Source organism: Henckelia pumila, chromosome 4, assembly GCF_033568475.1.
Source record: "Henckelia pumila isolate YLH828 chromosome 4, ASM3356847v2, whole genome shotgun sequence".
NCBI classification, from domain to species: Eukaryota; Viridiplantae; Streptophyta; class Magnoliopsida; order Lamiales; family Gesneriaceae; genus Henckelia; species Henckelia pumila.
This window is the reverse complement of record NC_133123.1, coordinates 183,334,502-183,348,446: the sequence shown is the minus strand read 5'-3', so window position 1 is coordinate 183,348,446 and position 13,945 is coordinate 183,334,502.

Genomic DNA, 13,945 nt, shown 5'->3' with positions numbered 1-13,945 from the left:
TGTTCACTAAATTCTCGAAGTTCCTCTCTCTGCCCACGGCAACCAACTGATGAATGTCAGGGTTAAGGCCCTGAAGAAATAGATCGTGCATCGTCTCTGAGCTACTCGCAATATGGGGACTGAAAGAAAGAAGCTCAAAGAATTTCTGCTGGTACTCATCAATGGTCATAGTACCCTGTCGCAAACTCAGCAACTCGCTCGCCTTCGTCTGACGCAAAGCTGGAGGAAAGTAATGCTTCTCAAAGGAAGACTTAAACTCAGCCCAAGTAGCGGTACCCCTGGCAGCAATAAATGGAGTAAAAGTAGCTCTCCACCACCTCTTCGCATTTCCCTCTAGAACAAAAGCTAAAGTCTCCATCTTCTGGGCTTCAGTACACTGATACTCCCGAAAACAACTCTCCATACGCTCCAACCAGTCCTCAGCAACTGCAAGAGCCTCGCCACCCACCAATGGCTTAGGAGCCATCTGAAGAAAATGGTTCATACTAAAACGCCTATGATCCTCATGATGATGTCTACGGTCATGTCTCCTTGGTGGATCACCCCAACGACCACCGCTAGCCTGACTCTCGTAATCATCATCTGCCATCTGTCAATAACAACAGACAACTCTTAAAATCCGCTTTACTAATTCCCAGTTGCAATGCGCTCTGATACCAATTAATGTAGCGACCCTACCTGGATCCACTACCTAATCAGAGTGATTAGCGCAAGCAACAACAATTAAAGCGTTAAATAGCAGATAATTCCAAAGTACAACAAATCCAATCGGCAGAATACAACCAACGATAGAAACAATGTATAATTCTTTATACAACCAAATCGAAATTAGGGTATCAGAATCCCTAACAAACTACCTCTGCATGGTAGCAACCTCAACCCTGCTGGGAACCACCGGGACCGTCCAGCCTCAGACCTGACCCGCCACAAGGTGTCCCAAAACACGAAACATAAAGGGCGTGAGCGACTATGCTCAATACGGAAGCAATGATATAAATACAAATATGAGCATGCACATGACTTTAAAAATCAGGGTTAAATCACTTTACTCATGGCGCCTGGAATACACAGTACCGGGCAAGAGAGCGACTCCGCGTGGTACTCGTATATTCCCAAGACACGAATCCTCAGGAATAATCGCCTCGACTGATGGAAACTGTCATGACTCACATCATACCCGATGCAGTATCCATAAAAACATATGCAAGTGCTAAAAACAGTAAAACATAGCCAATACAGCACATACATCATGCATCACACACATATGTATAAATATCATGCCGACTATCTCGGTCAGTATTTACGTACCTCTAACACTGCAGGTCAACTCCTAGCACACCCGTCTAGGTCCAAAGCCTACAAGTCTGCTCTACTGCGTCTACACATGCAAAAGTCCATGCATCTCTATAAACGCTCTAAAAGCCTTAACTAAGCTATTTCATACTCCAAAATATTTTTTGGAAGCCAATTTATACCTTTGTCCGTCGTCAGCCCACTGGTGTAGAATCGCCTCAAAACTTAGGCACACCTCCGCTACGACGCCGGGATCGCTAGGCAACTTCCGGATTCCCAATAGGATGCCTAGAACTCCGTAGATCTAAGTAAGAAGGTTTGAAAACTAGAGGAAAGGAGGGGAAATCGGTGCACAGAATGAGGGCTCGGACCCCTTATTTATAGACGGCGATCGGAACGTCCGATCCCTCATCGGAACGTCCGATCGCGAATGGAGCATCCGATCGTGACATCGGAACGTCCGATGTCACCTCACGTGCGTAAGCAGTGATGTCATCTTGCTGACGTCGGTGATGACGCAAGCCCTAGCCAGAACGGAACCTCCGATCCTCCAACGGAACGTTCGATCCCGATCGGAGCTTCCGATCTGTGCTTCGGAGCTTCCGATCCACTTCGGATAATTTTAGGCAAAATTTAGTAATTAATTTCCTTAATTACCTTGATTAATTGCGGGTCACTACAAATTAAGATTTCAATCTTCTTGCTCATAACCCGGATGGAGTTAATTGGATTTTCATAAAATTTCTATAAAATAAGATATTTTAATAGGTGCGCCCAAGACCATACATGCCATATCAAAAAGATCATCAAAATTCAAGAAAATATCAAGTTCCACAAACACCTATTATTGTGCAATGTTCCAATAGACACCAACATCATCTAATGCATCGCTACAATTCACCGGTTAAACATACATGCTTAAAAATATTCACTACTCAACCTACGATTTCTCATATCCAATCAAGAGTAAATTTTTTTCAAAAATTTCATTCTTTTTTACTCATCATTATAGGCTAGAAATCATCATCTACTTATGCAAACGAAACAAACAAGAAACACAAACAAGACAATGCATGAACTATATACAAAAATGCAATAAAACAAATGCAAAACAAAATGCCAAACAATAAATGCACCCCCCACACTTATCTAAAGCATTGCTCTGAATGCTTCAGAACACAAAAACACAAACACAACAGCACAAATAACAAAAGGACAATGATATGAAAATGTAAAACAGAACTCCCATGGTTCAAGTGTTGGCGACGTCGTTCTCTTCCATGTATGATGGAATAATGGAAGAATCATATTGAAACTCGGAATGCGGAGGTGGCGACACTCGGTTCAGAATACAACAAAAATAAAATGAAAAAACTAAATGAAATGAAAGAACACTGGGTTGCCTCCCAACCAGCACCTTTGTTTATAGTCTTCGGCCCGACTGCATGTTTCAGTTCATCATGGTGGTTTATATCTGGTTCCCTTGTCCACCTTCACCCATTGGAGCACTTTCACAGTTAATTTTGGTATTTTCTTTGAATTCCTTGAAATCCTAGGATCTTCAGCTTTGGATGCCTACAGATCAGAAAGAGAAAATTTAACAGGTCTTGCCATTACTTTCTTCAACTTACCCTAGTTCACAACTTTCTTGTGTTCTTGTCACAAGTAATCATTGATATCAAGATTATTAGCAGCACTTTCACAACTAGGAAAATTCAGGTTATCAAAAATATTAAACTTGACAATCTTCCCATCGAATTTCATAGTGAGAGTACTATTATTAATATTTATAACAGACTTTGAAGTTTTAATAAATGGTCTTCCTAGAAAAATTGGGCTCTTAAAATCATTGTTTTTCATGTCAAGAGCATAAAAATCAGCAGAAAAAACCAAATTACCAACTTGTACAAGAACATCCTCTATCACACCCCTAGAATAAATAGTAGATCTATCAGCCATCTAGATAACAGTTGAAGTTTCATTCAAAGGCCTTAGTTTTAAGGAAGCATAAACAGAGTACGACATGACATTAATCGATGCTCCTAAGTCTAACATGGTCGTATCAAGCTGAACATCTCCAATTTTACAAAGAATCGAAAACATACCTCGATCCTTGCATTTTGTGGGTATTTTTCTTTGAATCACAACAGAAATTTGTTCTCCTAATTCAACTTTCTGGCATCCCTTCAGTTTGTGTTTTCTTTTCGCAGTACACAATTCTTTTAGAAATTTAGCATAACGAGGTACTTGCTTAAAAACATCTAACAATGGAATATTTATCTCACATCTACGAAAAGTTTCATACAACCCCTTAATACCTTCATCCTTCCTAGACTCTTTCAATGCAAGTGGAAAAGGAGCTACAGGTTTATACTCAGAAATTGAAGGAAACTTACCTCTTGGCGTGTCTTTCTAACTTGGCTCACTCTCCTCTACCTTAGATTCTTTGTCATCTTTGTTCATTAATGGTGCTTGCACTACTGTCTCTTGAACCTTCATCTCTCTTCCACTCTTCAAGGTGATTGCACTTACATTTTCCTTCGGATTAGGCACTGTCTGAGATGGTAAACTTCCAGAGTTTTGTTCCTCTAACCTATTGATTGCGGTTGCCAACTGTCCCACTTGAGTAATCAAGTTCTGGATACTTGCTCTTGTTTCATGTTGAAAATTACGTATTAGTTGCTAGATCCTTGAAAATGTTTTCTAGAAACTCACTAGACATTGGAATTTGAGAACGTTGTGGTGGAGGATGATACGGTGGTCTTTAATCTTGAGTATTCGGTTGCACGTGAGGTGCAGACTTATTCAACGGAGAGTTTCTGTATCTAATATTAGGATGGAATTTCCAACCTGGATTGTATGTGTTGGAATAAGGATCATACTTCTGTTGTGGTGGCCCGGGAAATCTTCCAGTGGCATTCACTTGTTCGACCGTTTTCTCTTGAAGTGTGAGACACATGTCAGTCGAATGCCACATCGCAGCACAAATTCCACACTTTTTCACATTTTGTCCATTTCCAAGAGACGTCAAATCAATCAGTTGTTGTTCAAGGGAAGAAACATTTACCTCATTACTCCTTCTGTGTGCAGAATCACTTTTGTTGGTGCCAAATTGTTGAGAATTGGTAGCTATATTCTCTATTAGGTTCCGTGCAGCTTGCGGTGTTTTATCAACAAACACTCCTCCACTGACCGCGTCTACCATACTCCTGTCATGAGGCAACAAACCTTCATATCAGTATTGGATTAAAAGATTTTCACTTATCTGGTGTTGCGGACAGCTAGCACAAATCTTTTTGAATCGCTCCTAATACTCGTGAAGTGACTCTCCTATATACTGTTTGATGCCATAGATATCTTTCCTGATGTTTGCTGCTCTAGAAGCTGGGAAGTATTTCTCTAGAAAAATTCTCTTCATTTTAGTACAGGTTGTGATGGATCCAGGAGTTAGGTAGTATAGTCAATCCTTCGCTGCATTATTCAACGAAAATGGAAAGGCTCTCAATTGGATCTGCTCCTCTGTTACACTATGGGGTTTCATGCTTGTGCATACCACATGGAATTCCATCAAGTGCTTGTGGGGATCCTCACCTGCAAGACCATGAAACGAAGGTAATAAGTGACCTAATTCGGATTTTAACTCAAATGTAACATTAGCTTCCAGACTGGGAAAAAGTGATGCATAAAGGCTGCTGGTTTAAATCAGGAGTGCCCAGTTGTCTCAAGCTCAAATTTGCAGTCATCTCCTCTCTAGGATCTTCAAGTAGAACTTCGTCTTCTTCTTCTAATTTCATTCGAGCCTCCTTATTTCTTCTATGGAGCGTTCTCTCTATCTCCAAATCGTAGGGGAATTCTTCTTCAAAAGATTCTCCTGTAAGCATTAACAAACCTGAGAAGCACTAGGGGAAATAAAATAAAAAAAATAATGAAAATAAAAAATAAAAGAAGACAATCTAACTAAACGCCTTCCCCAAAAATGACGCCAAAAATTGGTAGCGCTTAGTCGTGTCGCGCCCAAATTATCCAACTCAAATCAGATAAATAAATTATGCAGTAGTAAGAGTAGGGATCGTTCCCACGAGGAAAGTGAAATTTAATTGTGTTCCTTAAAATATTAAAAATAAACAAAGGGGTTTTTGGATTGAAATTAACTACTACTAATTAAAAGCAATTTAAAATGAAATTCTATCAACTATCATGCAAGATTAAATTATAACAAAAAAATCAATTAGAAACAATCCTTGGTATCGGTCGACTACACCCTTGAAATTATTCATTCGATCATCGATTATCTAAAAATCATTAATTATCATTGAATATTCATCATTGAAAACTTAATTCCTATTTCACCTTAATCTTAGTTAACTAGACACAAGCATTTTAAATTAACCCTTACCAATGAATTAACCCAACACAAGCAATTAGATTTATATCCTAGGTAGCATGCAAACTAGTGAAACTGATGAACCTAGACAACACATACACAAGCAGATGTATTCAATCTAGTCAATTGTTGTTTCTACAATTAAATAAACTCACAAGCGGGCGATTATTAATTGCAGTTGCTTCACAAATTAGATGATTCAAACAATTTCGGATTTGAATTCTAATTTAGCAGTAGATTGTATAAAAAATCATCAGGTGATCAATCCAATAATCAAACACACAAGCATGGAAATAAATTCCAAACAACTCTTGATACTCAATTCAAATTAAACAATGAAAAACTGAATCTCACAAATAAATAAACTCAAGAGTTCGTCTTCCTCAACCAAGTTCTAAAACCTAGCCACAACGATTCATGAAATTCTCAAGAAAAAAATCAAAAGAAGAGAAGAAACCTAAGAAAATTCAAGAGAAAACCTAGCCGCCAAGCCTCCTTCACGTTATCTCCGTCTAAGTCTCATTCAAAGTTATGAAAATCGAAAAATAAAGTCTTAAATATTGACTAGAGTACTTAAAAATAAAGTTTCCTAATTTAAAGTTATTTTCCCGAACTGCGCAGCTCGCTCGATAGGTAGAAAATAACTTTAAATTAGGAAATCGCTCGATAGGTAGAAAATAACCGATCGAGCGAGAAAAACTCTGTATCAAGTCATTCTTTTCTTCTTTTGGACGCTCGATCGGTGAAATATGGCAGATCGAGCGGAAAAATCTCTGCCTCGAAATATTTTCTTTTATATGGAGCCCGCTCGATTGGTAAAAGTATGCAGATCGAGCGGCCAAACTTCTTACTCAATTTTCCAGCCAAAATGTTACATCCTACACAATAAACTCGGGAGCATGTTATGAAGATAGGATTCATGAAATATGAACAAAATAATTAATTAAAACATATAAATTCATGCAAAACAACAACAGAATAATATTAAAATATGCAACACAAACACGATTATCACCTGTATTGTTTGTCAAGAATAAGGATGGATCGATGCGGTTGTATATTGATTACAGATAGCTGAACCGTGTCACCATCAAGAACAAGTACCCGTTACCATGCATTGATGATCTGTTAGATCAGTTTCAGGGTACTTCTGTTTATTCAAAGATTGATCTAAGATTGTGATACCACCAGATGTGGGTAAGAGACTTAGATATTTCTAAGACTGCTTTGCGAACCAGGTATGGACATTATGAATTCTTGGTTATGCCATTTGGATTGACGAATGCACCTGCAGTCTTTATGGACTTGATGAATAGAGTATTTCGAGATAATCTGGATAAATTTGTCATCGTCTTCATCTACAATATTCTGGTTTATTCTCATGATAGAGATGAGCATGCACAACATTTGAGAATTGTATTGCAGATGCTACGGGAAAATCAGCAGTATGTTAAGTTGAGCAAATGTGAGTTTTGGATTGATCGGGTCGCGTTTCTTGGTCATGTAATATCTAGGGATTGAAGATCTGTGGATCCGAGTAAGGTTGAGGCAGTGCTGAATTGGTCTCGTCCGATGACGGTGGCTGAGATCCATAGTTTCTTGGGTCTAGCTTGTTATTATCGTCGGTTCATCAAGAAATTTGCACAGTTAGCCAGGCCTTTGACACATCTTACCCGGAAGGATATTTCTTTTAAGTGGTCCTCAGAGTGTGAGGAATCATTTCGAGAGCTGCGTAGACGTCTTACCACTGCACTTGTACTAGCTCTACCATCTGGATCGGGAGGTTATGTTGTGTACATAGATGCCTCTGGTCGGGGGTTAGGGTATGTACTGACACAACATGGACATGTGATATCTTATGCCTCTCGACAGGTGAAGACACATGGAGTGAATTATCCAATACATGATCTTGAGTTGGCCGCCATTATTTTCGCTCTTAAGATTTGGAGGCGTTATCTGTATGACAAGAAGTTTGAGATACTTACTGATCACAAGAGTCTGAAATATTTGTTCACTCAGGCGGATTTGAGCATGAGACAAAAACGCTGGATGAAATTATTGAAGGACTATGACTACGAGATTAAGTATCATCCAGGTTCTGCTAATCTTACTGCTGATGCTCTAAGTCAGCAGGTAAGACTTTTTGTACTTCAGACTAGTGAGTTATCTCATATGATTCAGGAATTTTGTTCTCTTGGTTTCACGCTTAAGCACAAGAAAGGAAGGAATGAAATTCGTTTGTATACGGTTTTATCTGAGCCAACATTCTGCTCTAGGATTAGAGATGCTCAGATGTCTGATGTTAAGACCCAGCGATTGGAAATTCTATCCAATGGGGTTAATACCTCTGGATTCCATTACCAATCTGATGGTTTACTGTGCTTATCTAATCGAGTGGTTGTGCCTGATGACGCGGAGCTAAAGAATGATAATCTTTCTCAAGCTCACAGAAGTCGATTGACAGTTCATCCTAGAAGTATGAAGATGTATAGGGACTTGCGATCTAGATTCTGGTGGAAGGGAATGAAGCGAAGTGTATACCAGTTTGTTTCTAAATGCCTTTTATGTCAGCAGGTCAAAGCGAAACATCAACGACCAGGTGGTTTATTACAGAGTTTAGAGGTTCCCGAGTGGAAGTGGGAGCATGTTACTATGGACTTTGTCGCCCACTTGCCTATGAACTCTAGACCACGTGATTATATTTGGGTCGTTATTGATCATTTGACGAAATCTGCACATTTCATTCCTTACAATAGAGAGTATTCATTTGATTGCATAACACGCTTATACATCCAGAAGATAATGTGATTACATGGAATTCCATTGAGCATAGTCAGTGACAGGGATCCACGTTTTACCTCACGGTTTTGGGGTAGTTTCCAGCAGGAATTGGGCACCACTCTGAGTTTGAGTACTGCATATCATCCGGAGATTGATGGACCGTCAGAGCGGACGATACAAACACTCGAGGATATGCTGAGAGCATTTGTTATGGATTTTGTCTTGTCATGGCAGGATCAGTTACCTTTGGTAGAATTTTCCTACAATAACATTTATCATCACAACATTGACATGGCACCCTTTGAAGCATTGTATGAAAGACGATGTCGTACTCCACTATTCTAGGATGGGATGGGAGAACGGCAGGTCGATGGGCCAGAGTTAATACAGCAGGTTGCTGACAAGGTAGATCTGATCAAACGGAGAATTAAAGCTGCCTAAGACAGATAGGCTAGCTATGTTAATGTTCACCGTAGGCCATTGCAGTTCGATTCTGGTGAGCATATGTTTCTTCGAGTATCACTTTTCAGGAAGTTAATGTGGTTTGGTTTGAAAGATAATTTATCACCTCGATATATTGGACCATTTGACATACTAGAAAAGATTGGAGATGTTACTTATCGTTTGGCTTTACCTCCATATATATCTAGTATCCATAATGTCTTCCACGTGTCGTTACATCGACAGTATATTGCTGATGAGTCGCATGTGATACATCCGACTGATGTGAAAATTGAACCTGATATGTCATACATGGAAAGACCACTCTGAATCCTTGACAAGAAAGAAAAAGTACTCCGGAACAAGTCTATACCATTGGTGATGGTACAGTGGCAACGTCGAGATTAGAAGAAGAGACTTGGGAGTTCGAGAGTCGTATGTGAGCGGAACATCCTGAGTTGTTTGCTGTATATTTTTTTGATACGTATGACATGTATAGTATCTTTTGAATAGTCCTAAACCTTCACTTCTCACGTGCTAAGATCTTCACTGGTCGTTCCTCAAACGACAAGTCTGATGTCAGCTGCAGAAGCTCATAATCCAATACGTGAGATGGATTTGAGACATATTTCTGCAACATCGATACATAGAACACATTGTGCACAACCGCGAGACTAGGCGGTAGTGCTATACGGTAGGCCAACGTACCAACCCTCTCCGAAATCTTGAACGGTCCACTAAACCTCGACTAAGCTTGCCTCTCCTACCAAAATGCATCACGCCCTTCATGGGTGCAATCCTCGCAAAGACATGGTCTCCAACGGCAAACTCTAGGTCTCGTAGTCGTCGGTCAGCATAACTCTTATGGCGACTCTGTGTGGTCCTCATCTTATCTTGAATCCGCATCACAACATCTGCAGTCTGCTGCACTAACTCAGACCCTAAGAGAATCCTCTCGCCAACCTCGTCCTCATTCCTTGAATGTTGATGTTGAACAGTATCAATTTAAATACCCTATTACAACGCATGATCTTGAGACACTTGGAGAAGATCTAGCGATTCAGTTATAACAAATCTAACAACTTTAAATAAAACAAATAAAATGAAAATTATTTAGAAGAGTCTCGATACTGGGCTGCACAACTATTTGGGCTTCGTTACATGGGTTAACAAATTGGGCTTGAGGTCTTTAACTGTCCCCCTCAAGCTCAGTAGGGGATGAGAAAGCACTCTGAGCTTGGATCGTAATTTGATGAAGGCAGCAGAAGAAAGAGGTTTTGTAAGCACATCGACAGTCTGATCATAGGACGGAACATGACGAACATAAACAATGTTGGACTGAATCTTTTTGCAAAAAAAGTGAAGATCTAGTTCTAAATGCTTCATGCGAGCATGTAGAACAGGTTTAACACTTAAGGCAATTGTGCTAATATTGTCACAACACAGCAGTGGGATTCCATCCGAGGAAATGTGAAGCTCAGTAAATAAAGACCGAATCCATAAAATCTCAGAAGTAGCATTGGCAAGGCTGCGATACTCAGCTTCGGTTCTAGAGTGAGAGACCACGGATTTTTTCTTAGAACTCCATGATATGGGCGAATGACCAAGAAACCAACAAAACCCAGAAATAGATCGACGATCATCTGGATCACTTCCCCAATCAGCATCACAATATCCAGATAAACGAAGATCACCTGAAGCACCAAGTTGAATACCAAAGTCAAGAGTACCATGTAGGTAACGCAAAATGCGTTTGACAGCTTTCCAGTGGGAATGTAGAGGCGTTTGCATAAACTGACAGACCTTGTTGACACTATATGCAATATCGGGCCTGGTGATGGTCAAGTACTAAAGTGCACCAACTGTACTACGATAAAGAGTGACATCGTCAAAAGGATCACCATCATGTGAGGAGAGCTTGACTCCAGTAGACATTGGTGTAGGCAGTGGCTTTGCATGTTCCATTTTTGTGCGAAGCAAGAGATCTCAGGTATACTTTGTTTGAGTGAGAAACAAAGACTTGTCTACTGAACGATGTACTTCGATTCCAAGGAAGTAAGAAACATCCCCAAGATCCTTAAGAGAAAATATACGGCTGAGTTGGTGAGTCAAAGTGTGAATCCGATGATCATCATTGCCTGTGACTAAAATGTCATCCACATAAACAAGCATATAAATGACATAAGTATCACCAAATTTAACAAATAATGAGGAGTCGGCTTTAGAGGAAATTGACCGCTTAATTCGGTGTGATATGAATCTACTGGCAAGCGTACCAGATCAAGTTATAGTATAGTGGACTGAGAGTCCAAGTATCAATCCCACAGGGACTGCAGTCAATTCTGAAGAATTAATTATTTAGCTTAATCTAGACAAAATCATAAAAAGCAATTTTATTTAGATAAAATAAGAATTTAAAATAAAAACTTCTAAAGAAATAAGAATTAAAATAACTGATAAAAATAATTAAAACAAAGACAACCAAGACACACGTAGGTACCGAACAAATCATGTAACATGTAGTCGATTTAGAACTCAGATTTAATCTTAATTCACGGGAATTCTCCTAATTTGTTCAAAGGACTATTTCTAAAACAATCAAACCTATTCAAATATTTATGAACTAATCTTTTGTAATTCTACTAAAATTTAAATACATTAAATATTTATGAAAATTCAGTTTACACCCAAACCGCACACTGAAACCGAATTCTATTTCTAGTCGGTTTTACCATGTGTTGATTATCAAAGTGATCGAAATCAATACCTCCTCTGTCGACTTGGAATCGATTAAAATGCAGGCAAACAGTTGATCAGACTATTCACAAGACAAATATAAATTTGACAATCAATAAAATAAAATCAACTCTGAAAAATCTCAAACAAACATCCAAGTTTTCTACATAAATTTGTTCGGCCCAATCACGCCTTCTTGGTTGAAAATAAACTACTCAATAATTTAAAACAATAATTCAAAAATAAAAAGAAGAAGAAAATAAAATAAAATAAAAATCTTCTCTCCCAAGCCTTGTAGCCGCCTCTCTTGCGTTCTCTGCGTTCCAGAACTTTCGAACCCCACAAAAATATGTTATATCTTCTATATATATGGTTTGGACGCCTACCAATTAATTTTTTTTCAAAACAAGGACTTTTCGGAGTAAATCTGACGCCAAAACACGCGCGCGCTCGCGGAATAGGTCTCGCGCGCGCGCAGTACAAATTTTTTATCCGAGCGACGATTGTGAAAAATTCATATCTCAAGATCTAGCCGTCGGATCAAGCTGAAATTTAGACATAAGCTTTAAAACATCTTGAACTTAAATCTGAACAGTGAAGATCGGATTTGGATTTCTATAAAAGTAAATTTGATTTTTTGAACAAAGCTGCTCCGTAACTCACTCTTCAATCCTACAAAATCAACCCGAGGAGTGAAATACACAAGCATGCACTAAAACACATAAACATACATAAAAATAATATGAATACACACAAAATATATATAAAAATAACACGAAATAATGCATACAAAATGCACTAATCAACACCCCCATACTTAAACCTTGCTCGCCCTCGAGCAAGACATACCAAAAATAATATGCAAACAACGACATAAGTAAGAATGAATCATGAACATCATAGCCTCCGATAAGTTTCAACTTCAACAACTAAAAACCACAAAAAACTTCCGATTTTTCACAATACACTATCTGTTTAACGTTAACGTGTGTGTGTGTGTCATGTCATTCCAGCTTCATGCAACTTCAAAAGACTCTGTCCTAAGAATTCTTAGCGACCTATAACAATTCAATGCAAGTATCACAATCCAGCACTCCATCATCTCAACAATCCCAAACAAAAACATGCACTTTCTTGAGATTAATTACGTACCTCCGGATTTTGCACCCGGTATTTTTAATAAGCCCCAATAATTACCCGCAAACTTAGCTATAACTAAGATAGGATTCAAATTTCAATCCCCTCGTCTATAGCCCGGATGGAGCATCAATCTCATTTAACCCGCAAACTTAGCTATGGAACAAAGATTAGGATTTCAATCATTGTCCAAGCCCAGATGGAATTGTTACTTTAAAATTTTAAATTTATTAACCCCATGAAATTCGCATACTTAGGCAAGAACAAGAGATTATGATTTCAATCTCTGCTCGTAACCCGGATGGAGTTAACTTAATTTTCAAAAAAATTTTATAGGTACGCCCAAGATCATACATGCAATGTCTAACAATCATCAAGAATCCAAAGACACTATCATGATCAACAAGCATCTATTGTCGTGCAATGATCAAACAAACACAAACTTCATTAATTACATTGCTACACTACACTAGTCTAGCATGCGTGCTTAAAAAGATTCACGATTCAACCAACAGTTTCTCATGATCAATCAAAAGCAATATTTTCTAAAAAAAAATTAAAAATTTCACAACTCTATCATCATCGGCCAACCTTCATCATTCTAATTATTCACATAACATAAACACAAAACATAATGATATGAATGAATACGAACTATATGCAATAAACTAGACCAAATGAATGCAAACAACAACACAAACAAAACTAATCTACCCCCCATACTTATCCAAAGCATTGCCCTCAATGTTTCAGAACAATGAACAGAATGCGAAACAAACACACAATTGCAAGACGAACAAAAAACACAAACAAAAACAACACTCCCCTGGTTTTCGATTCTTTCTCTTCCTCCATCTGCAAACTCCATAGCAACTTCACTTATCGGGGCAATATACTGCACATATAAAGGCGACGGGTAAGGCGGTGGATTACAAAATAAAATAATAAAAAAAACAATAAATAAAAAAAATGAAAAGAAAACACTAGGTTGCCTCCCAGTCAGCGCTAAAATTATAGTCTATAGCCCGACTATGCAGAAGCCACCATCAAAGAGCGGTTGCCGCCTATAGTAAGAATCATACGACTCTACGTATGGGTCTTGATTTCCTTCGCCCTCAAGCTTGGCGTGATATATACTTTGTAAGCTCGTCGATCCAACAACACTTGGTCTGA